Source organism: Aedes aegypti, chromosome 2, assembly GCF_002204515.2.
Source record: "Aedes aegypti strain LVP_AGWG chromosome 2, AaegL5.0 Primary Assembly, whole genome shotgun sequence".
Taxonomy (NCBI): domain Eukaryota; kingdom Metazoa; phylum Arthropoda; class Insecta; order Diptera; family Culicidae; genus Aedes; species Aedes aegypti.
In genome coordinates this window covers 466,260,546-466,285,706 of record NC_035108.1, presented here as the reverse complement: position 1 = coordinate 466,285,706, position 25,161 = coordinate 466,260,546, and the positions used below count along the sequence as shown (strand labels likewise).

General features: G+C 36.6%; 1 long non-coding RNA gene across 1 annotated transcript; it reads right to left on the bottom strand.

The window, feature by feature from the left end:
• Nucleotides 1–3,597: 3,597 nt before the first annotated feature.
• LOC110676123 lies at nt 3,598–4,373 on the bottom strand. Its single transcript, XR_002500090.1, has 2 exons — nt 3,992–4,373; nt 3,598–3,935 (listed from the first exon to the last, which is right to left on the bottom strand). It is a non-coding gene; the product is annotated as an uncharacterized LOC110676123 (long non-coding RNA).
• Between the last annotated feature and the right edge of the window lie 20,788 nt (nt 4,374–25,161).

The following is a 25,161-nucleotide window of genomic DNA, read 5'->3' as shown; positions in this document are numbered from 1 at the left end:
GTACGAGTAACCTTAGGGAAGATCGGGTAACCAACCCCGGTGGGAACTTTGGTCGTGTGTTGAAAGAGAAGGGGAGGTTTGCTTTTGCTTCTGCAAACCTAGAGCGTCTGTACTCCATATTAGGAGCGGCTCAAAACAGCGTCCGTTCCCCATATCAGGGGCGGCTGATCATCGTCCTAGTGCCAAAGAAGGAATCTAAGCTAAACTGCGCACTATGGCCCTTAGAACATTTAGGGGAATGGTCCTCCGGAAATCTAGGGTATTGGTGTCAGGCCCTGTAGGCCAACCGTAAAAACACATCAGCACTGGAACTTCAACGAGAGAATACGGACCAGAAAAATCGGCAAAGACCACAGCGACGGAAATGGACTAGCGATTGGAGACTCGGTACATGGAACTGCAAATCTCTCAACTTCATCGGAAGTACTCGCATACTCTCCGATCTACTGAAGACCCGCGGATTCGACATCGTAGCGCTCCAAGAATATGGCCATTCGTAGTACCTACTTCCAACACAGCCTCCCGTATCGGTACACCTTGAGATCACCTCAGCATACAGAATCGCAAATCGACCACGTTTTGATCGATGGACGGCACTTCTCTGACATAACCGACCACTACCTGGTGATGGTGAAACTGCGCCCAAAACTATCCGTTATCAATAATGTACGGTACCGACGCCCACCTCTTTGAGGCCCTCAATTAAGGACTGCTCGAGGACAGTCAAAGCAGCCATTACGATGCTGCTGAAAGCATTGTACCATTCCACGTTTTGCCGCGTAGACTGAAGCGGAAACAACAAACCCGCCTGTTCCGAGACAAAAAGCGCCACCTGGAAGAGGTGGAATGCCAAGTGATGGAGTTGCTGTACCGTTCTCAAGAAACGCGGAAGTTCTTTCAGAAGCTCAACACATCCCGCAAAGGCTTCGTGCCGCGAGCTGAAATGTGCCGGGATAAGGATGAGAGCATCTTGACGGATGAACGCGATGCGATCGAAAGGTGGAAGCAGCACTACGATGAGCACCTGAATGGCGCAGAGAACACAGGCACAGAAGATCAGGACAGCGAAGGCGATGGCTACGTCAGCACAGCGGACAGCGGAAATCAACCAGCTCCCACGATGGGGGAAGTTAAGGATGCCATTCAACAGCTCAAGAACAACAAGGCCGCAGGCAAGGATGGTTGGTCGCTTGTCTGCATCAGCTGATAGTCAGAATCTGGGAAACGGAACAGCTACCGGAGGAGAGGAAGCAAGGCGTTATATGCCCTATCTACAAAAAGGGCGACAAACTGGAGTGTGAAAATTATCCATCCTAAACGCCACCTACAAAGTGCTATCCCAGATTCTCTTCCGTTGTCTATCACCTATAGCAAACGAGTTCGTGGAAAGTTTCATCGACGGCCGCTTGACAACGGACCAGATCTTTTCCGTGCGCCAAATCTTCCAAAAATGTCGTGAGTATCTGGTCCCTACGCACCATTTGTTAAACGATTTCATACGACAGTATTGACCGTGTAGAGCTTTGGAAGATCATGGACGAGAACAGCTTTCCCGGGATGCCCACAAGATTGATTAGAGCAGCGATGGACGGTGTGCAAAACTGTGTGAAGATCTCGGGCGAACACTCCAGTTCGTTCGAGTCTTCGTGGGGACTACGACAGGGCGATGGGCTTTCATGCCTGTTGTTCAATATTGCGCTTGAAGGTGTCATGCTGGATTTAACAGTTGCTGATAAAGGTCATACAAAGCACCCAACAGACCAATGGAGAGTTCTCCAATTGACGAAAAGCTTCTTCTGACGGGAAAGGGAACGATGGTTTACTGCGTTACACTTACAATGCGTGTAAATAACTGCCACCGTTAGCGCACGGTTATGAGGCCCATAATGGAACACAATTTCCTATGGGAAGCGTGCGGGTGGTCATCCGTTTTTCAGTTATGTCGCCTAAATGGTAAAAGATACCACTTTGGCGTCTATGAACGAAAGCTAGAGTATGGATTGATGAAACAAAACATTTTTTTTTTTCAAATTTTTCCATGATACAGACGATAGTGCTTCCCCAATTTTTCAACAATTTTCTCCAAGGTGAAAAATTTTCCGGGAAATGTGTTTCTTTTTATATTTTTAATGATTTGTTGAGAAATAGTTATTTATGCAACAAGTTGCAAAATGATGATTTTTTCAGCACGAGTTGTACATTTATCCAACGAGGCTCGCCGAGTTGGATAAATACAACGAGTGCTGAAAAAATCAAGTTTTGCAACGAGTTGCATACAACATTTTTTTGCTATTTCGAAAAATGCCGTTTCAGCTGGATGAACTCTAAAAGCACAAACAGAACCCACATGGGCATACTGCCATGCGTAGTTCCAATTCAGTATTTTTCAATCACGTAGGCTGTGATAAGTACCCATGCATGTCATGAATTTTCACGCTCCCATCGGTATCATGCACATCTTTATTCCCTATTGGAGTAAAGAACAGGTAAGACAGCACAAACAGCTAGCTGACTACAAATGCTGGACGATCCGATCCCTCATCAGAATTGCCAGCTTGTATCGGAACCAGATTGAACATCGGATATAGACTCGAGTGAAGTGACTCGACGTGTAAACCAAATGGAAAGTCATTTCACTCTAGTCGAGAATTGTTACCTCGCTATACGACACCGACAATTCTCACATCACGCCAGTCGTAGATAAACACCCAAATATCAGATGCAATTGTGCTTATTCTGTGCGGCATATAAAGAAAGACAAGTCGGTGAGGTATCGACTCGCTCCCATTTGAATAACATTAGTCGCCTAACGTCACCCGAGGGGAGAACGACTCGTCTCGACTCACAAGCCGCGCAGAACGCCTACCAAACCAGTACTGAAAAGTGCTACTTTTCAACACCGAAAAGAGTGCTGAAAAGTATCACTTTTCAGCATTGTTTTTTTCGGTAGGAAAAGTAGGCCGTTATGTTGATCAACTTCTCAATGAAAAGTTGATTGATATGCAACCGAATTGCAAAAATTTCTTTTCGATTTCACTAAAAGACTTTTGTTCTACGATGGATAGTTCCGGAGATATGAATTTTTAAAATTTGAGCTTTATAGGTAGATCGTGAAAATTCATCTAGAGTTTTCCGGGAAAATAGGCCACAATAATTTTATTGAATTTCACTTTTGGTCATGTATCCACGAGCCCTACCTCTGGTGAAAATTTCATACAAATCGGAGAAGGTCCGGCCCAAACCTGTCCGATAATTTATAAAAATGCCCTGGGTTGCAGTCGAGGATGGAGAGAAGCGGCCATGAACCGAGTGAAATTGGCGAGAATTTATCAAGCTAATTGATGTAAAACCAAATAAATAAATAACAATTCTCCATAAGTTTGTTGGCTGCACTAAACTGGAGGTGGTCTGTCTTATCCCGGCGGATGTTCTTCCCCCGTCTTCCCTTACATGTTTTGTAATGAGCCATGTTCCCAACATAAAAAAAGCAAACCGTGGACATGTTTTCTCTCTTGGCATCAATCTGAGATATCAAAATGAATAACATTCCAACACCAAAATTAGTTTTCAGTTTGAATTCAAGTTTTGCTCGGGTACTTAATGTACATCAATTATTTTTTTTATTTTTTAGTAGTTATTCAGGCAGTTACCAATCTTATTCTATAATCTTTTAAATCCTAGGTAATACTATAGATGCAAACATTGATATTCTCACTCCGTTGTGCAGCTTGCAAATATTAGATTACTCAAACAATTTCCATAAATTTCCCCCAATTTACACCCATATTGCGTGTGCCTTCGTTATTGTGTTCTCCATTAACAGTATAACAGGTCGTATTAGTTAACAACTTCATTTCTCCACGGTGCGGTCGTCAGTAAATTAGAACTTTCAACACTCCAGTCCTAGGAAAATATCCGGTCGAAAATACAGCGGACTGTAATGAATGCAATTAAAGTGAGTTATGTACACCTTTATTGGAAAAGTTCCCACTTTTATTGCCTCCCGCTTTAGGTCATCCAATTTGGGTCTGATTAACTGCCCCCTTCGACGGGGTTCTGCTCTTCTGGTTCCCATCAGGATAGATGTGAACGAGTGCATCTCGAAGCAAAAAAGAATTCATATCTAATCAAAAAACGAGAAATGATTGAGTCTCATGGCGAACGATCTCCTTCCTCCCTAATTGCAGCTAATGGAGCAGTAAACTCGATTTTGCAATAAATTCAATTCGTCGCGACGCAATGTTTCCTACACTTCTACATGGGAAAGAAACCGAAAAGCCAAAGCACACCTTCCGACAGCCAATTCATGCATGGTAGATGTATTTCAGCAGTACTTCCAGCTCATTTCGCACAAATGGATGTAAATGGTGCTGATATCAATCTTGCTTACTTAAACCGCCACCAGGTTATTTTTCCTATTTACCGCGAATAAACGTGAATAAAAACGTGCCATTTTTCATTAGGTGTTTTTCCTGGGTTCCGCGCGTGAAGTAAGTAAGCCATTCAGTCAGTGGGTTTGCTGGGAGCTTGCTTCTGCTGGAAGGAGAGAATATCTGCAAGGTGTCGGAAACGTGGCCGTTGTTTCATCCGAATATGTTCCTTCCTACACAGCTGGGGTTTTGTTGGTGGCTTTTGCGGTTGTGCGTCGATTTATAACCGCCATTAATTCGTATGATTATGATCTTGGCTTTGTGTGTGATCACACACAGCTGATTAATACTTAGCGATAATCGAAAATTATGCCAAAGTCGTGTTAGCTGAAATTGTATCATTAATAATAATATGCACTTTATAAAGAAGATGACTTTAGTTTTGAAATCAATTTTAGGATATTGGACCAAGCATTTCGATGTACATATTTGAATAATATTATAGCCCACACGTCTGAACTAGATTTTTTTTTTATTTCCTTAATTAGGGTAAATTATGGCTTCGGCACCCTGAGGGTATTTTCGGCAGCACTCACTTATTGTCCTTGTTAAAATTTATCTACGGAACATTAGTTACCTTTAATGTACTCAATATATTCCTTGAACTTTATTCTTCCATGTAAACCTCATCTTTCACAAATATATTATATAACATGGGTTTAATCATTGAATGAAATAAATGCTTACGAAATTATCGTCATTCATGAGCTGCCGAATAAAACAACACAAGAACAGCCTAAGAAAAACTCACCACTTTGATATATCCAATTCTCCGCTCCAATACCAATTTGTCACAAAAGCAACGCACCGATCACTCATGCACTATTAGAATTTTGATTTGTCTATTGAACGCTCGAAAATACTGAATTTTTATGCCTCAAACTACAAATTAAAATTAATCCACTTTGCTTTCCTCGGCAATAACTTTTTGTTACGGGAATAGGTTGCAGGGAAACCATTTTCAATTGCGGTGTGTTTTTTATTCACAATTGAAATTCATCGAAAAAATCGAACTCAACTTATTAATTCATTGGAATAAGGCAACAAAACATGCATTGGTAATAATTGAGCCTTTCAATACTTTCCTTATCTGAAGATTGTAGCGCATAAACTTCACTACACTGAGAAACATATAAAATATACGTTTTTCAATAGGTTTACTATTTTGGCAACACTCATGTTGTCCTACAGGCAATCAGAGGATGATGTATTTGTGTCAAATCATAAGTGAATTGATTTGCAAAGGGCCTATTCTGATTTTCTCATACACTGAGAATAATATGAACATAAAAAAAATGTAAAAAAAGCCTGTAGTATTTATGAATTCAAATCATATTAGAAGAGAAACCTCAAAGTTGGAGCCGAAAATATTCAGATTTAGGGGTGGCGCAAGCGTCTTGAAGGTGAATTTTCAAGTTATAAAAAATGGTCTTCAGTGAAGTTACCATAACTAATCAATTCTTAAACTTTTAGCATCATTATTTTCAAAATTAAGAGAAATAAATTAAATTTGTGAAAACTTTGTAAAACATAAAATTTGTCTTAAATCGAAACAATTTTTGTTAAAAGTAGTTTTCTCGAGATTTTTCTTCATTTTACTGAAAAATTCATATTTGTTTGACCATAACTTCATAAATACTCCGATTTCAAATATATGTATGTACATGTTTTTGAAGCAAAAAATAGTTGTTTCCATGCTGTGTTGTATGACATTTAAAAAAAATGGTTTTGGCTTAGTTCTGTAACAATACTTCCCAAAAACATGATTTAAGAAAATCAAATCTCTTTGGATTATTTAAGTTTTTTCGCAAAAGATTACATTTTTCCTATAAAACTTGTGTTTATAAAGCATTTTGTTTTAGTTACGAGTTGAATAGTGCATATATTTTTTTAACATGAGCAAAAATATTATTGTTTCAAAATTATTTGAAAATTGTTGACAAGATCTTTTCAAAGGTTTAACAAATAAGGAAAACCAGTTTCAGCTTTAAAAATGTTGTTTAACTGACAAAACTTAAAAAAAAAACTGGCATTTTTCGTTAAAAAATCATGTTTTTGTGCAGTTTTTGTTGAATAACTTGGTCAAAACATTTTTTCAGTGAAATGTAGCGTATGAAAAGTTTGAAAACAAATAAAAAAGCTTCTAAACCATGCAAAAAGATTTGGAATTGGTTGTATATTCATGAAGTTACGGCCAAATAAAGATATTTTTTAGTAAAATGAGGAAACATTTGGAGTAAACTAGTTTTTATTGAAACTAATTATGGTGACTTCACTGAAGGCCATTTTTTATAACTTGAAAATTTACCTTCAAGACGTTTGTGCCCCTTCTAAATCTTAATATTTTTGGCTTAAACTTTGAGGTTTCTCTTCTAATATGATATGAATTCATAAGAGTACAAGAAGTTTTGGTTTTGAGAGCTTTTTAAAAATAAGCCGCACCCAAATAAACATTAGTGTGAGTAGCGAAAAGAGGCATGCATGTAACCCATCCAAACGCAACTCTGAAATTCAAGTTATCCGATAATCGTGTTCCGTGGATTTTTCTTGCAGAGCACAATATTATGAAACAATTAACCATGACGTCACGCTGCAACTTCTAGGTTGGATTCGCAATTGCTGCAAGTTTATAACCATGACATGGCAATTTTTACAGCCGTAATGCTGCCATAGTGAGATTGAATACAAAAAAATATTCGATAAAATAAATGAAAACGAAATTAGGCAGCGTCCATTTATGATGTTAAAATGTACAATTTTCGACCATTCCCCGCTCCGCAACGGTCTTTGCATGAAAAAAAAAAAAAAAATTGTGTTTGAGCCGCACCGTTTGGGGAGTAGGCTCCCCCTTGAGCGTTACGTAATTTGTGGACGGTACCTTAGTCTGCACAGCAAAAAAATCTTAAATTTACATAACACGTGAACTTCTATGACAGTCATGTTAAACGAGTTATAACTCAATGTTCAGCGATAAATAATGCAAACTGTCTCATTGCATTCAAAAATGCTTGCAATCTTGAGTAAAACTGAAATATTTCATGATCTTCCATGCAACATTCGCCAATATTGCATGCTTTCTTGCATCTTGAAAGTGAAATTGCAAACAAGATCGCTCAGTTTACATGATTCCCCGCTGAATGTTCTGCCAAAAATAATGCACATGGATGGGTCTACGGCTTGTCATTCCATGAGCATTATTTATGATTGAATTTTCAGCGGAAAAATCATGTAAACCGAGCCGTTTTGCAAGCAACATTCTTTGAGAGAAGACGTTTCGCGTTCAATATTAAGGCATTTTATAACAATGTTGGATAGAATAGATGTGTTTACAGATTTTATCATTGAAGAATACATGAGAGATGGCTTTGCATGATTGAAACTAAAATAACGTTACGTGTAAATCTAAGATTTTTTTTGGTGTGTGCATAAATTTAGTGGCGTTGTATATTCTTTTAGACTCTCTGCTATTCTATTTATCACTGCATTTTTTAACTGCGGTTGTTGTGAGCTGCATTGTGAAGAGATTTTGCTTGAACTATTCCGTTGATTATACGTGTATTCTGTTAAACATATTGTTGTGGAGTTCTGAATACCATACTCTGTTTTTGTGGAATATTCGTGAACTGTTGGTATGCCTGAAACTAAATCAACGATTTCCGATAAAACTGTGATCTGCAAAAAATGTACACATTGCATCAACATGGAATTGAATCTGTATGTTGTGTGTAACGGAATATGCGGTAATTCTTTTCACATTTTTTGCATTGGTACACACCAAAAAAATCTTAGATTTACACGTAACGTAATATTAGCCTCAATCATGCAAAGCAATTTCTCATGTATTATTGAATCATAAAACCTATAAACACATCTATTATATACAACATTGTTACCAAAATCCTTAATATTGAACGCGAAACGTCTTCTCTCGAAGAATGTTGCATGCAAAACGGCACGGTTTACATGATTTTCACGCTGAAAATTCAATCATAAATAATGCACATGGAATGACAAGCCGTCGATCCATCCATGTGCATTATTTTTGACAGAATATTCATCGTAGAATCATGTAAAACGAGAGTTCTTGTTTGCAATTTCACTTTCAAGATGCAAGAAAGCATGCAACATTGGCGAACGTTGGATGGAAGATCATGAAATGTTTCAGTTTCACTCAAGTTTGCAAGCATTATCGAATGCAATGAGACAGTTTACATTAATTATCGTTGAATGTTCAGTTGCAACTCGTTTTACATGATTATCATAAAGAATTACGTGCCATGTAAATTCGAGAATTTTTTGCTGTGTGATTGAAACTAAAATAACGTTACGTGTAAATCTAAGATTTTTATGGTGTGTGCATAAATTTAGTGGCGTTGTATATTCTATTAGACTCTCTGCTATTCTATTTATAACTGCATTTTTTAACTGTGGCACGGTGTGCTGGAACACACATATTATCGGACTTGCATGAACCTTCGATCTTTTTTCACTAAATGTTAGCCTTGGTAGTCAAAAAAAGCTTGCTGAATATTAAAAAATCTTTCATCGGCAAAAAATTGAAAAAAGACGATTTTTGTATTTTTACCCTTTTTTCATATATGAGTTCATAGGAGAATATTAGAGATACACTAATATGATGACTTTTAACGACCTAATGACCAATTTGACATGACATATCTTTAACATGAATGAATTCTTAGATTTAAGCATCATTTCCTACATACACTGACATAATATGACCAGCCCATGGTGGTATGCCGTATTTTATATAATGGAAATTTCACTTTTCACTTCAGAAAAGCTCATACGAACGCTTTGTATTCTTCTTTCTGAATCAAATCAGTAATATTTTACGTATGTGGTATAGTTTTCTAATCAGAATAGGAATTCCCAGAAATTGATACACATGGCAGTATAAGCTGTATTCATGTGCTTATACGCGCAAACTTCTTGAAAGCGGGTTCACTATAACATGATTAACAGTGAATGGCTTATATAGCCTTAAGGTGGTCTCAAGCTCATCGTGATACAAGTTTTGTGCAGTCACTAATCTACTCATATGCAATGCGCACATTATATTTGGGGTTTGAAGTGCCTGATTTTGAGTAAAAGGGCTGGATTACTTCGGATAAATGTGGCGACGGTAACAAATCGATCCAACGTAATCCAGCCCTTGTATTCACAACTTCGCACTTATGGAGGGCACATTTTTCGAAATAGACGCAACAATTTCAATAACCAACATGGACACATAAATTTTATTATCGTAAAACGAGGTATCTTTGAAAATGTGGGTAACTTTGATAGTGCGGGATCCGCAACGTACACTAAACAAAATAACCAAAATTATGTTATTCAGTTAAGCAAAACGAATACGAAACTAAGGAGTATCAGTGTGACACTTCACCTCTGAGCTGTTTTCGTGCCAATCAAGAGTATGTGAGGCTTTATATTCGAATATTAAAAAATGATGAGATTTTGGTACTTTCAAAACGCACACAAACAATCTGTTTTACTATCACTATTTCATGAAACTATAACGTATGCTTGATGGCCTAGCTATAGTAGAACATGAATCCGGTATCAAACCTCATAGCGAAAAACAGTTTAACAATTTGGAATCATTTTTGTAATCAAAGTCACAAATTCCCATATAACATTAAAAACCTAGAGGTATGCAACGCCTCATGTACTTTACGGGATTCAGTCGATTTATACTCATTCATGTTCCAAAAACGATTGATTTATGGTGAATTCAATGTTGAAACATGATTATCGATAGATATCTATTCAAAGATATATGTTTATACCCATTATTATCAACTTATAATGGTGTTTATTATGTTTGTTTTGACTGAAAACCCTTTTAAAGATGTGTTTTGTTCAATAAATTCTGTACTTTAATTGATAAAATCTAATCCATTTTCTCTATTAACATTCTCCAATCCAATTCAAACTGTGATGATGTCAAACAATAGTTTGTTTTGGATTTTCATGTGCTTATCTACTCATTATCAATGTTACCCTATTACCAAAAACTGACTTTCGATTATATGAAAAACTATAGATTCATTGAGATCGAACCGTTATGCAATCTTTCATGTACAATCGATAACTAACAAACCAGTGCTTGTTTTACAAATAAAAAAAATCGATTTTCTCTCAAAAAAACTATCAAAGTTACCTTGTTTTATGGTATGTATTTTGTTTTAAGTATATGAAGGTAACTAAGGATATGTTAATGATGTGAGGTTTTAGCAAACGCACCCAACCAGCGGCTGCAAGATTTCAATATAAATCGGCATGACAACTTTTCAAATATATATTATATAATATTTGAAAAGTTACTCATACAAGGAATATCTTTCAATCAAAACAAATGTGAATAACAAGATCAGCTAGAGTGAACATACCATACAAAATTGAAACAGTACATTGCCCTATATGATTGTATGGCGGTTTATTTAATGGTTGCATGTAATTATACAATTGTCTGTTATCTTAAAAAAGCTTCATGTTCAATAACGAACTCCAATAATTTCAATTATTCAGTAGAATAGGAAACATTGATTGAAACTTGATAAGTTGTGGTATGTTTACCTTAATAAATTTATGTAAAAATGCGATGTCGTTAATAAACGGCATACCACAATGGGCTGGTCACATTGTGTGAATGTAGGTAGAAATTATGCTCAATTTGAAACGTCTTGTAATCGATTCGTGATCTAGGTATATCAAATAAGTCTGCAATGCATCAAAATTAGTATAACTCTAATATTCTCCTATGAACTCATATATGGGAGAAGGGTAAAAATACAAAAATCGACTTTTTTCAATTTTTTGCCGATGAAAGATTTTTTAATATTCCGCAAGCTTTTCTTGACTATCAAGGCTAATTTTTAGTGAAAAAAGATCGGAGGTTCATGCAAGTTCGATAATATGTGTGTTCCAGCACACCGTGTGTGGTTGTTGTGAGCTGCATTGTGAAGAGATTTTGCTTGAACTATTCCGTTGATTATACGTGTATTCTGTTAAAAATATTGTTGTTGAGTTCTGAATACCATACTCTGTTTTTGTGGAATATTCGTGAACTATTGGTATGCCTGAAACTAAATCAACGATTTTCGATAAAACTTTGATCTGCAAAAAATGTACACATTGCATCAACATGGAATTGAATCTGTTTGTTGTGTGTTACGGAATATGCGGTAATTCTTTTCACTTTTCTTGCATTGGTATGAGTCAAGGCTCCCCCAGATCTACGCGACTTTTTACGGCGACAGCGACAAATAATCGTCGCGATTTCGTTATTGTGTCGCTGCAACCACTCTTCTATGGAACCATCTTGACTGACACGACGCGAATCGCAGCAAAATCGCGTCGCTGTGGCTAAGACGCGCTCATCGAACAGTACATGCAGCGAAACATCAGCGTAATCGCTACGATTGTTTGTCGCTGTCATCGTAAAAAGTCGCTTAGATCTGGGGGAGGCTTAAAAAACAATTACGAGTTATGACGCGAGGCGTTCTATGGATATGTGAAGATTGATCACCGGCCTTCAACAATTGGAAGCATGCTCAACAAAAATCGTCGTCTCCTGATTATATGAATCATATTGTTTCCGAAATTGCTGAATTGAGAACACAGATATCTTCAATAGTTAACACTCTAATACCCAACCCCGCCTTTAGACGGGGTACACTTTGGAATTTTGTGTATTTTTTCGTAGTTCGGAAATTAAAATGATTTTATTTTTGGCCTTAACCTTGACTCATAACACGCATATAAGAAAAGTTTTTATGATTTTTGAAACTTTTTTGTATTATTGTAAATTGTTTGAAAAATTGTATTCTTACATAACATACAAATGCCTGGGATTCATTTAACGTGTATTATAAAAAATCGTACCTTCAATATTTTTCTACGATCAACCTATCACAAAAGAAGAGCCTGATGGTATTGAAATGATTTCAAATCTGTTTTTTTCGTTAGTTACACGGAAAATAAAAAATGTTCAGAAAAAAAAAATCATATATTCAAAAGTATAGTAAAAACTCAAATTTTTATTATTGTCAAAAATCAGTAACCAGAAGAGGCTTCAAGAAAAAAATGAAAAGGATAGGGATGTTCAAAAATAAAAATAATAAAAATCAAAACCAAAATTCATAAATTTGCGAAGAAAAATAAATACTTGCCCAAACCGTGTTTAGAATGATTTTAGATAACGAAAAATAATATTTAGATCGAAAACAAAAATTTGGGTATTAGAGGGTTAACAAATTGCAACTAGACTCCCCGATTCCGAATAATGAATCTGTTTCTAGAGAATTTTTGAGTGATTCCACTCCGATCGCCTCTGGAACAAATACCTACGATATGGAACGCAATCAAATAGAGCAAAGTGATGGCATTGAGACTGTATTGGATGATCCGAAAAAAATGAATGATCACTGCTTTTCTCTGTTGATGACTAATATCGACAACGCAACTACTGAGTGCGATATTGAGAAGATGGTTTATCGATGTCTGGGAGCCCCTCTTGGAGATTGCGTTAACATTGTTAAACTGGTTTCGAGGCATTTCGACTGCAGGCTACTCGACTATATTTCGTTCAGAGTCGTACTGATATGGAAGTGGAAAGAACTGGCAATGGATGCATCAACTTGGCCAAATGGTATAAAGTTCCGTCAATTTCAACATCGTCATTGCAACATCTGGTGACCATAAGAACGTCCTGGAATGCTAATTTAAGTTTTTTTTATGTTTGTTTCATGTTCGTTGATTATCTGTTTAATTTGAAATTTGCAAATGAATATTAAGCAAATGTATTGTTTATGCTGTTAATGAATCGAAATATTTAGATAATTACCGATAAAATGCTCATTAATATTAAGCGCAGTCAGTCTGTGCAACATTGCAAGTTGAAGACGGAGTAAATAAGTAAATAAATAAATTCTGTTCTCAGTGTAGTCTGTGTTTTTCTGTTTTGGCCCGTTCAACGAGTCGAACATAATGAGTGACGTTTAATTTCAGGATTTGTCAACAAATACAAAATGTACCAATACATAAACTAGTTTTTGCGCAGTTTTGGATTGCCGAAGTGAAAATTTTTATTGCCGACAATAGTAATTGCATTGCCGATAAAAGAACAAGTGCCTCGTGACTTTGGCGAGGAAATATAGAAGGTTAAGAGAATAAAATAGTGTTTTGTGTATAATAATTAATAAATAAAGAGTGCTAAAGTGTAGTTCAGGTGTCTCCTGCTAATTGTTGTGCTCTATTGTTGCGTAAAATTGCCCTCTAAAAAGTTCAGCTGCTTAGGCTGTCGACAATACGTAAGTTCTCCTATTATAATTTCAAACACTCCATTCATTTCTATAATTATCCACCTACATACATATACCTATACAGGTCATTAATGGAGATTCTTCTGCTTTCTCTTGGCATTACGTTCCCACTAGGACAGAGCTTGCTTCAATGAGCATTTCCACAGATATTAACTGAGAGCTTTCTTGGCCAAAGTTGCCGTTTTCGCATTTGTAAATCGTGAGGCAGGTACGATGATACTCTATGCCCAGGGAAGTCAATGAAATTTCCATTACGAAAAGATCCTGGACCGACCGGGAATCGAACCCAGACACCTTCGGCATGTCTTGCTTTGTAGCCGCGGATTCTAACCATTAGGGTAAGAAATTTATTCATATTACTGTAACCAAAGCATTGTAGCATTCGATATATTGCATCGAAATTCACAAATTGTGTCATTTATATAATACGAACCAAATTGATATTTTGCACAATCGCACATTTTCTCGGTGTCAACCGCAAATAATCAGCAATTTCACCGACATGAAATGCTATCACCGCCATCAACGCGTTGCAATTCAATTCCGCTTTGCTTACGGCAAGTTGCAGGTAATTGAATCGATTGCCCTTAATCAGCATTGTTACCTAACCGATGGACATGGCCACACACAGAGAAGTAACTACACCGACCTACATCTGCAATCTAAATGGCAAAAACAGCAACTGTTCCATTCCTTTCTCCTTCTTTTTTCTCTGCATCGGAAGTGTTTCCCCCGGGTGACTATCCAGTTCCAGTTCCACGTGGCCTTCGTTGGAAATGGGAACGATCAGCCCGAGGGGCGCTTCTTCCACCGAGGATGCCACTGACACGGCCATAATTTTATTGATTTCCCCTCCATTACCGGTTACAACACTCTGATTGAGCGAAAACAAGTGTATATGGAGGTAATCAAAAAGAAAATACCGACCAAAGAACCAAGAAAGAATGACAGCGATGATAGTGATGGTAGGGACCTGATAAAAAATGTTAGGGAAATACAATAAGTTTTATTGTTACAATATTACATATAATTTTTATGGCAGCATTCAAAAATGAACAAACCTTAACGTACCATCTCTAAATTGCATGCTGAAGGTGTCTGGGTTCGATTCCCGGTCGGTCCAGGATCTTTTCGTAATCAACATTTCCTTGACATCCCTGGGCATAGAGTATCATCCTACCTGCCACATGATATACGTATGCGAAAATGGCAAGTTTGGCAAAGAAAGCTCTCAGTTGATAACTGTGGCAGTGCTCATTGAACACTAAGCTGAGAAGCAGACTCTGTCCCAGTGAGGACGTAGTGCCAAGAAGAAGAAGAAGATTTTTCACTGATTTTAATAAATTCAACTATTAAACAAATTGTAAATTTTTAATCGGGTCACTCACCCTAGGTGAGGATGATGACGATGATGATGACGATGTGGAGCAAAAAATGCAACATCATCGATTCGATATAATTGCAGCCGTACATCGATCGGCTTTTATGTGGCACGGACCAACAGACACACAAACACTAATTGAATTACCTTCCGCTTCCCGTGTGGCGGATGGAGCCCTTTTTTATTCTCTTCTCGCCCCAGCATGCTTCCTGTTTCATGTGGCCCTGATGGCCAGCACAGGAGCTATGTTTTCACACGATTTGCCATCCGACGGGAGAGCTGGTTCCCGGGAAATTGCGTCGATAAAGAGAGACATTAGCAGATGCAATTAACACACTATGGCCGGTCCCAGGAAATGGATCACCACTTTCGTGTGTTGCTTAGGGCTGGCATGGGGACAAGTGCATCGAATGAGATTTTTTGGATCACACAAGCAAAATGAAATAAAAACCTTGAGAGCCACTTAATTCAGACATTTCATAAAATGAATCAAGTGTCCCAGATAGCCGTAGCGGTAAACGCGCAGCTATTCAGCAAGACCAAGCTGAGGGTCGTGGGTTCGAATCCCACCGGTCGAGGATCTTTTCGTGTTGGAAATTTTCTCGACTTCCCAGGGCATAGAGTATCTTCGTACCTGCCACACGATATACGCATGCAAAAATGGTCATTGGCATAGTAAGCTCTCAGTTAATAACTGTGGAAGTGCTCATAAGAACACTACGCTGAGTAGCAGGTTCTGTCCCAGTGGGGACGTAACGCCAGAAAGAAGAAGAATAAAATGAATCACTCCTTTTTGAACCAGAAAAGGAACTTGGCGTAGAGCTTTTTCTACACAATTTGTATCACGCTTTAAGGCGAAGTAGGCCGGCATTGCAATTTATACGCGTCGTTGATGATTGTTCCTAATTCATCTCTCGATTTCGAATCAAAGAAAAAGAGTTGGTTTTGCACTGACACACCTGAAAAAGTATCAGCATACTTTATGCATGTTAGCGCGTACAGTGATACTTTTTCAAGTCAAGTCAAGTGGTAAACTATAGGGGTAAGGTAATTATATGGCAGACAGGCTTGCTGGTTGTTAGAAGACTGCCTATGTATCAGACGTAAGGAAAGACGAGCTATAATGGTGGAAGAATGGATGCGTAGAGAAGCGGTAGTTTGTCCGCCTCTGGTTCTAGCGGGACAGGCCTATGATTGAACCCATGACAACAAGTAAACAGTCATAACACTTAGATTTTTTTTCAAAATCCGTCGCCCTGTCTTATATGCATGAGCTAATAGAAGTGATGATTTTTGCGAGAATTGCGTTTACCTTATGAGTGATTCCAAGCAACAGCACCAAAATTTGGTAAATATTTTAATTCATTTTTTTCTATTGAGCTGAAACTTTGCACAGTTTTCCAGTTCCATCTAAATCGTCATTTTCCGATATCAAATCTTCAAGTTGAGTCACGACTAACTTTTCAAAAGGGTGTATGTGAAAATGGTTCAAAAATATTCAAAAAGCTGCACAGCAAAAACGGTTCGTTCGATTGTTAGACAACTAAAGAAACAAAGTTAGACAACTAAATCTCGCGTAACATTACTAAAGGACCTATGTACAAATGAGAGATTCTCTCCTCTCTCGTTCTCTTTCGATTATAACAGTGGAATACTGAAGATTTTGGGAAGTTTTTCACTATAGATCGAAAGTCAATTTCCTTGACTAGCGTTTCATACAAAAAAAGCAACAGAAGAGGTTAATGTGACTCAGTTATTAATGAAAGAGAAAGTAAACAAAGAGAGCCTCTCAATGTTAGATAGGTCCTTTAGTAATGTTCCGCGAGAAATAAAGATTCCAAAAAAAATACACACAGTAAAAAAAAATTTTTTTTTGCATTAAAAAACATAATTTTTGACACAAAAACTCAAATATCTCAAAACCCTATCGGAATACCAACGTAATTTTTTGGGGGAAAACATTATATTAGCTATCCACCATAAAAATTTGGTGATGGTAAACCAATAAACAAAAAAGTTATGACATTTCAAACATGTCACAATTTTCACATTTAGTAGAAAAAAAATTTTTTTTTCGGTGTAAATTAATACGGGAACCGCAGTTTGTTGCTGATTTTATTGTTAAGGGCCTTGCATGAATTAAACAAGTCGTTTTCATGTATTCATTAGTATTATGTATATTATATGTATAAATATTATGTATATGTATAAATATTATATGTATATGTATATATGTATAAATTAAAATGAATTAACAGATTACACGAAAATATTTTTTTTTTACCAGGATATTTTTTTTAGAGTATGATCGATGAGTTTCTAAATGTTATATATAAACTTTAAAAGTTTTGGATTTGGGTATGCGTTATGAGATCATGAAAACATTTTATTAATACTTATATTCATTTTTTTACAATATCGAACACTTTTGCATCATTGTCAGTACAGTTCGAGTATAGTTTTGCTTTAATTTTATTTTCTGACAATGGAATGAAACAGTAAAATTTTTGGGTTCCTTGGATCGTTTTCGCGTTATTATATTGCTCGCTGAGCTCTGATGCCGTTAATTCGTACTCTTCAGTAGTAGTAAAACAAAATGATTCTTTTCTGCGATTCGCCCAATAAAATAGTTCTTTTGCAGTTTTAATTGGATGCTCACGTTCTTTGGCTAAACTTGCTCTTGTGGCCATGCGCTTTATGGTTCCTCCAATAGCATCACAAGGACCTTTGCCATGTGACGTAGCAAAGAAATGCCATTCTGCATCAATTCCGTACTTTGATTTAAATTGACATAGGCTCGAAAAATTCTTACGGTTTTTGTACTGCGATGCTGCTCCATCAGACATGAAATATATCTTTCTGATTTCTTTATCCTTATCAACGCGTAAAAAATTAATCATTTTGGCAATGAACAAATTTACAGATACTGAGTCGTGTCTTAAATCTTCGGAAATTACAATAAAACTAAAATGTTCAATTTGCGTACTTCCATTGAAATAAATAACGAATGGATGAATTGTAGCTTGTTGTACGTTCCAGTGATGGGACTGCACTTCATCTTGCAATACAAAGCTATAGTTTTCAGAAAAATCACAAATGACTAAAAACTCATCATCTTGTAATGTATTTTTCGTATTTTTTAAAAAGCGGGATTGCTCTGTTTTAATAAAGTCGTGAGGAATTAAACTTTCTAATTTCAAGCAAAAAAATGACACAAACTCATCTACAGGTTTTACAATAGTTTCTAGGTCACACCTATCCGTGGTCACCCATTGCTCAAATGATAACTGATCAATATAATTTTCTTCAAACTCAGCGAATAAAGTATTTTCCAATGATGAAGAATCTGGACAATCCGAACAAGATCGTAGATAGCAATTTGATGTTGTATTTTCACACAAAAGACTACCAGTTAACATTTTAATATCCTTTGATAAATTGATTCTTTTCAAACTATGTAAGATTAGGTTAATATTTTCGTGTGTTGTGCACACACAAACATTATGTGTTCCTGAATTGGATAGAAGCTTGCATTGCCTTGGACGAAGGCTTGCAAATGAGGAAAAACCTACCTTAATATTTTCGTTAATTTCCTTGAAGCGTGTATACGCTTCTTTCAAAGTAGTCATCATTAATCGTTTTTGGATTGCTTGACGCTTTCCATCTTTTTTTACAGATACATAATCTTTTTGGCCAGGCATAGCTCTACTTACTTCATCGTCTTCAAAATATTGAATTATATTTTCTTTTGTCTCATCTGTTAATGAAGTACTTGACCTAGCATTTTTGGTTGCAAGACAGTTATTTTTGAATTGTTTTGCCTCTTTTGCTGTATTTCTATTGGTTTTGAACTCATCAATGGCGTCTTGAATAGACCACGAGCTTGGCAGCATCGACAAAATCAATAATTTTTCTTTCCTTGTCGTGGCTAGAATCGAGAACCTTTCCTTCATATTCATAATTACCTCATCGTAGTCTGTATTTTCCACATCCTCAGGTCCTAATTTGAAGAGGTTTCTTCGTACAGCTTCGTTGATTTCACGGTATTTTTTCTCGGGATAATTGACGTAACCCATCTTCGTCCATTTAATCGGAGTCACTTTTATTCCAGCTATCCCTTCGTTGAAGCGTTCGATGTTGACCTTCTGGATGCACTCATCTTCTGATTGATTTGTTGAAACAGATGTCGCTGATGGTACCGTGGCAAGACTATCTGCACTTGGTACTTCTGGTAACTCCTCAGTTGTTGTCGGTGCATCTAGTAATTCCTCAGTTGTTGTTGTTTTCGAACTTCCTGCAACCTGATCCACCGATGATGTACAGATTGCCCGTTTGTCAACGTTTAAATGGCAGGACGTACAAATGCGTAAATTTGTATTCAATGTAGACATTGGAGCATAACCAGCCGCTTTCAGTTTATCTATGGTGCTTTCGGTGAGATTTCGTAGCTCTTTCGAACACTTTTTTTCTGCAAACGGCCTGCAACAGTTGAGAAAGCGACTACTCATGTTGCTCGTTAGATTTTAATAAACAAAATCACTTTTAAGTTTTTACTGACTAGTTTGGTGTCGTTTGCTTGACTGAAGAAAAATTTTACAATTAAATCTTTTATAACCATAGTGGTAGTATATTTTTAGCTTTTTCGTGAGTATGTTCATGGTATGTACCTATCATGTTTTTGATGTTGTTGAAGTTACTCGCTTTCTCCCAAATATGATTAACAAAGTCTATTCTCTACCAAGGCGGGTCTATACCCAGGTGTAATCAGATTTTAACTTTGTGGAGAAAACCAGCGCCGAGAAAACCGACCTGCTTTACGTATACTAGATCACCTGGGTATAGACCCGCCTTGTTCTCTACGAGGTAAACTTTTTGCAGGTAAACTAGTCGTATACCTGTATAGAAAACTTTTTTTGTGGCTTTTGCCTTCAATATTAGATTTCTGATAGGTTTCTTTTATCAAAAGGTTTCAACACTATTGAGAGAATTTTTCTTCAGTTACGTACAATAAAAAATATGACACTATCAAGACTTTAGATCACAACACTGGATCGCGTCTAACTTTCTAATAGATGCTATAATAGTTATGAATAATTAAATAAAATATCATGAAAACAACTTGTTAACCTCATGTGGTACCCTTAACAAAAAATTCAGCAACAAACTGCGGTCCTAAAAAAAATTAACAATGAAAAAAAAAATTTTCACTAAGTGTCAAATTTGTGAAATATTTGAAATGTCATAACTTTTTTGTTTATTGGCTTACCATCACCAATTTTTATGGTAGATAGCTAATATAATGGACCGTTTTCCCTCAAAAAATTACGTTGGTATTCCGATAGGGTTTTGAGATATTTGAGTTTTTGTGACAAAAATGATATTTTTTAATGCAAAAACCAATTTTTTTTTACTGTGTGTTTTTTTTTTGGAATCTTTATTTAGTTGTCTAACTTTGTTTCTTTAGTTGTCTAACAATCGAACGAACCGTTTTTGCTGTGCAGCTTTTTGAATATTTTTGAACCATTTTCACATACACCCTTTTGAAAAGTTAGTCGTGACTCAACTTGAAGATTTGATATCGGAAAATGACGATTTAGATGGAACTGAAAAACTGTGCAAAGTTTCAGATATTTTTGAAATTGTCGATCAGAATCGACTTGCATGCCTCCGTGGAATCCCTCTTATGCGTAAATTTTTCAACTTTTCGTAACAATTATTTCAATGGGTAATGATGACACTACCGAAGATTCATGTCTCACGTAAGTTCTGCAAACGATATGACCAAGGAAAATGCTACCCTTACTAAAAATAGCATCGCTGAGAACGATTCCGTTGTCAAAACTTTCATAAGTATGCTCAATTAGACCGAATTAACGAATTACTGTCAAGAATGTAGAATTCCCTTAAAAAATTGCCTACCTTTAGGCGTATTCCGTGGTTGGGAGTGTTTTTAATTTTAAATTAACTCAAAAACTAAATGACTTGTAAGCGTTTGGTCTTCATATTCGACTTCAGGGGCTATGATTTAAGTAAGTATCGACATTTTCAATATTACCGAACGTTGTTTACATAGGTGATAAATGTTACCCCATATCAGCTGTTAAAAAAACGTTTAAAACATTTTTTTAAACATGCTTAAATCTTTCAAAAAACGAAATACAGTTTATAGTCACGAGCTATGGGTAGCTGTACTTGTTTCAAAAATATAAAAGTGGCAACATTTGATTTGTCAAACGAAATATTTAAGAAATGTTCAAAAAAATGATCCATGTTACCCCGGATTACGTTACTAATATTCCCGATTACAATAAACATAATACTTTTTATGTATATTCACTAATTGGAGTAAAACAAAAAAAACTCTCATGGCCGCTGCATTGCCTTTTTACTCCCGAGTAGTGATCTGAATGAAATTTTCTTAAATTTACACTTGTTTTGAAAGATTTGTTGTCACCTTTAATTGTCATTTATCGAAGCATTGTAGTCAAGGGTCATCACGACCGTTTGACAACAATCGAAGCTCATGACGCAAGTTCAGAAGAGGCTCTTTTGTAATCCATAAACATCACTGACCGATGAACATCAACAAAGGAGAACAGATGCCGATCAACCATTTCCAAAACCAGGTTGAAAATCGTTGGTTAACATGTAACTTGGTGAGTCTGATAAATACTAATTGAAAAATCATTTTAGCTGCTGGAGTCGAAATGCATACAATGTGACAGCTACTTTGACTCTCCGTGGCACCTTGTTTCCGTCACTTTGGAAACTATCTGACCTTCTTGGTGTCCGGCCATTTGGCCGAATGCCGTTTGGCCGAATGCCATTTGGCCGAACGGATCATTTGGCCGAATGCCCTTTGGCCGAATTACGAACAAAAAATAATCCAATTGCTTCAATACTGATGTGTAGGATTCTGTAGAGTGGCCCCATAACTGTGATAGGATAGGTCGTCATTTTTGTTGAGAATGAAAAAAAATGACTTGTTAATTCAGGACGAAGTTGCGGACTTCACACCGTTTCAAGACTCTAAGCTGATGATTGGTTCGTTTCTGGGTTATCAACGGTGTGCTGAAGTTTAAGATGATTTTCAAGTTTTTCCGCCGAAATTTTTACTTCTCTTAGAAAAAGGCTCTTCTTTAGAGTTCTACTGGTTTCATTACTATTGGCAATAATTTCGCTTACATTTTGATTGGGAATCATACTTTCTTAAATCATCGGCAGTTTTTTTGGCTATACCGATCTACACACTTAAACAGACTCTATGAGTTCGGTAATTGAAATTACCGAAAAAGATCGGTGATCAAAAAAGTTACAGGCTTTTCGGTAAATTTTGACTGGATTACTGAAATCTGCGAAAAAAATCACTGAACTTCGGTGATTTGATTCAAGATTAATGGTATCAGTGAAGATTTTTACCGATAAATCGTTAAACATGCTCAAGTACTGACTTCGCTGAACTGTCGGCAATGAATACCATAGTCGGTAACTTGGCACAAGAAACGTCAAATCCGCCATAATAGTATTTTCAATCGACTCTTGTAAATAAACCGCGAACTAATATGTAAAGAAAGAAGTGATGTAACTGTAACTGTAACATATACGACCGTTCAGCTGTTGAGATTTCGGTAAACAAACTACCGACGTCGGTGATTTTTTTTTAACTGTGTAACGATTATTTGCAATACATTTGCTAATGTTTCCATAGAAGTGTTTTTATTCTTTTGACAAAAGGCTGTTCTTTCAAAAGCAACGTATTGCTCATAATTATTGGCAATAATTGAGGGATTTTACCTTCTTTAAATCATCGTCAGTTCTTCGTAGTTGTACTAATATAATGGTTATTTGCCTTACCCTTGCTTATATTTTCATACGAGATTTTTCCTTCTTTTTACAAAAGGCTGTTCTTTCATATTTTTTGGACTTAAGGCAAACATTCAAAACAGCACAAGGGTTGTTAGAGATGTTACTCTTCCAAAATTAAGATTGCAACGTGTGAACTGAACCCTGCACCGTTGTTTGCGCGGAGCCGTAAATCAAGTGACTCGGCGTACACTCACGTTAAAGAAGCTAACTGTTTCTCCGTTGTCAAAAGTCAGAAGAATAAGCCAATATTTCGTGTTTGCTAGTACTATGAAATAATTTAGTACGATTCTTGGGGGATCTAAGCAAACCGATCCTGAAGTCGTTAACCGTTTAAGTCACTGTCAAAAGTTGATTACAAAGGCGAAGAGAAAAAACCTCAACTGGCAGCTGTTCCGAGTAGTAGAGAAGTGAATAGTTGCTTACATTAAGGATGTTCTTCTTTCAGCTATGACTGTTGCTTGGACTCATGATGATTTATTCTTCTTCAAAAATAAGCTGTTCTTTGAAATTCATTTCAATTTCATACTAACTGTTACAGTTCCCTATTGTTTTAATTTTCGGCCAAACGGCATTCGGCCAAATGACGTTCGGCCAAATGACATTCGGCCAAATGACCCTTTCGGTCAAATGGCGTTCGGCCAAACGGCATTCGGCCAAATGGCGTTCGGCCAAATGACCCGGAACCTTGGATACTGCAAATGGCTGGAACTGCACCCGTACCCACTATGAATCTTCAAGGAAGACTACCAGGGTTATGCCCTCATTAGCCAATTGAAAAATGTTTTACCACCAGACAATATGGTATGTGCTATGGAGACAATAAATAAATTATCATCATTTTGTAATTTAATAATTTGTTGCTTCTTATTTGCATGCAAGCCAATCTTATAACTTCTGAATTAACCCGATATAAGTAATGGATTAGTTTTATTAAAACCATGTGTACTGACAAATAAATCAAGTATAAATGAAATGAACCTTGATTATGTATCTCACATATAATTACCATGTATCGATACAAATTGCAAATATCTATGTGTGCCACAAATATCAACGATATGAAGATTTATATCAGTGTAGAGTTCAATCAGTGAATCTTATGACAAATCATTCAATTTAATGATGATGATTCAACACGGAATCGCAAGAAGGCCGTCACAATGGCCGACTCGCGTTTTTTAAAGGCACCGAACTGGAGAAATAATAGGCAAACGATGCTTGGATGCTTTCTACGCGACATTAGTGCCTTTGCAGTTATAGTGCAGTTTTAGAAGTAAGATTTCAAACTGTTTAATTTTAGATGTCGATCTTTTATTATGACATCGAATTTGAAAGTCTACTTAAGAGAAAAGTATCCAAAAGCACAACCATTGTACAACGACCATTCGGTCTATACAAAACACACAACCAATCTGCAGAATTCAAACAGTATGGGTAGTATGTATGGGGTGTTAAGGATTGATATATGGTATGATTTTCATCCACAAAAGATCCCACCCACATTTGGTGCGGTCCTGCTGGCTCATAAAAGGCCATAAAACAGCATGGGATAGCACTCTATGGATGGACAAGATGAAATATGTGAAACGAACAAACAAGTAGAATAATCTTCAAAGGGAGAAATGCTTCAGGTGAACTTTTACGTCTTATTGAAGCTAATTCAACACTGCAGCAACCGATCAAATATTTAACAATTGAACAAAAAACCTTCAGCCACCAATCCGCCTTAAGACAATCAATTACGAACTACGTGCAATCGGTTACACAAGTGGTGGTATCCCTTATCAAAGTTACTCCAGAAGTTTTGCAGTTCTTAAGATAGTAAGACGAAAAACTTCATCACTTCGTAGGACAATTAATTTGCATGGTCAACACTTCATCCCTTGCAGCACTGCGGGTGAACGTGATACGGCTACTTCACAAGAACCAGCATTATGGACAGAGACAAACTTGTTTTTTTTTTTGCTGGTGCTTCATTGGGACTTAGAGTTCATTGTTTTAGGAAAAATGAAATGAAATGAAAAAACTGACTTAATTGAATAATTTATAAATAAATAAGAGTAGCGATATTTTAACACCATGCATATGGATTGAACATAAGGGTTCATTGAATATAAACTCATTCACAAGGTACTCG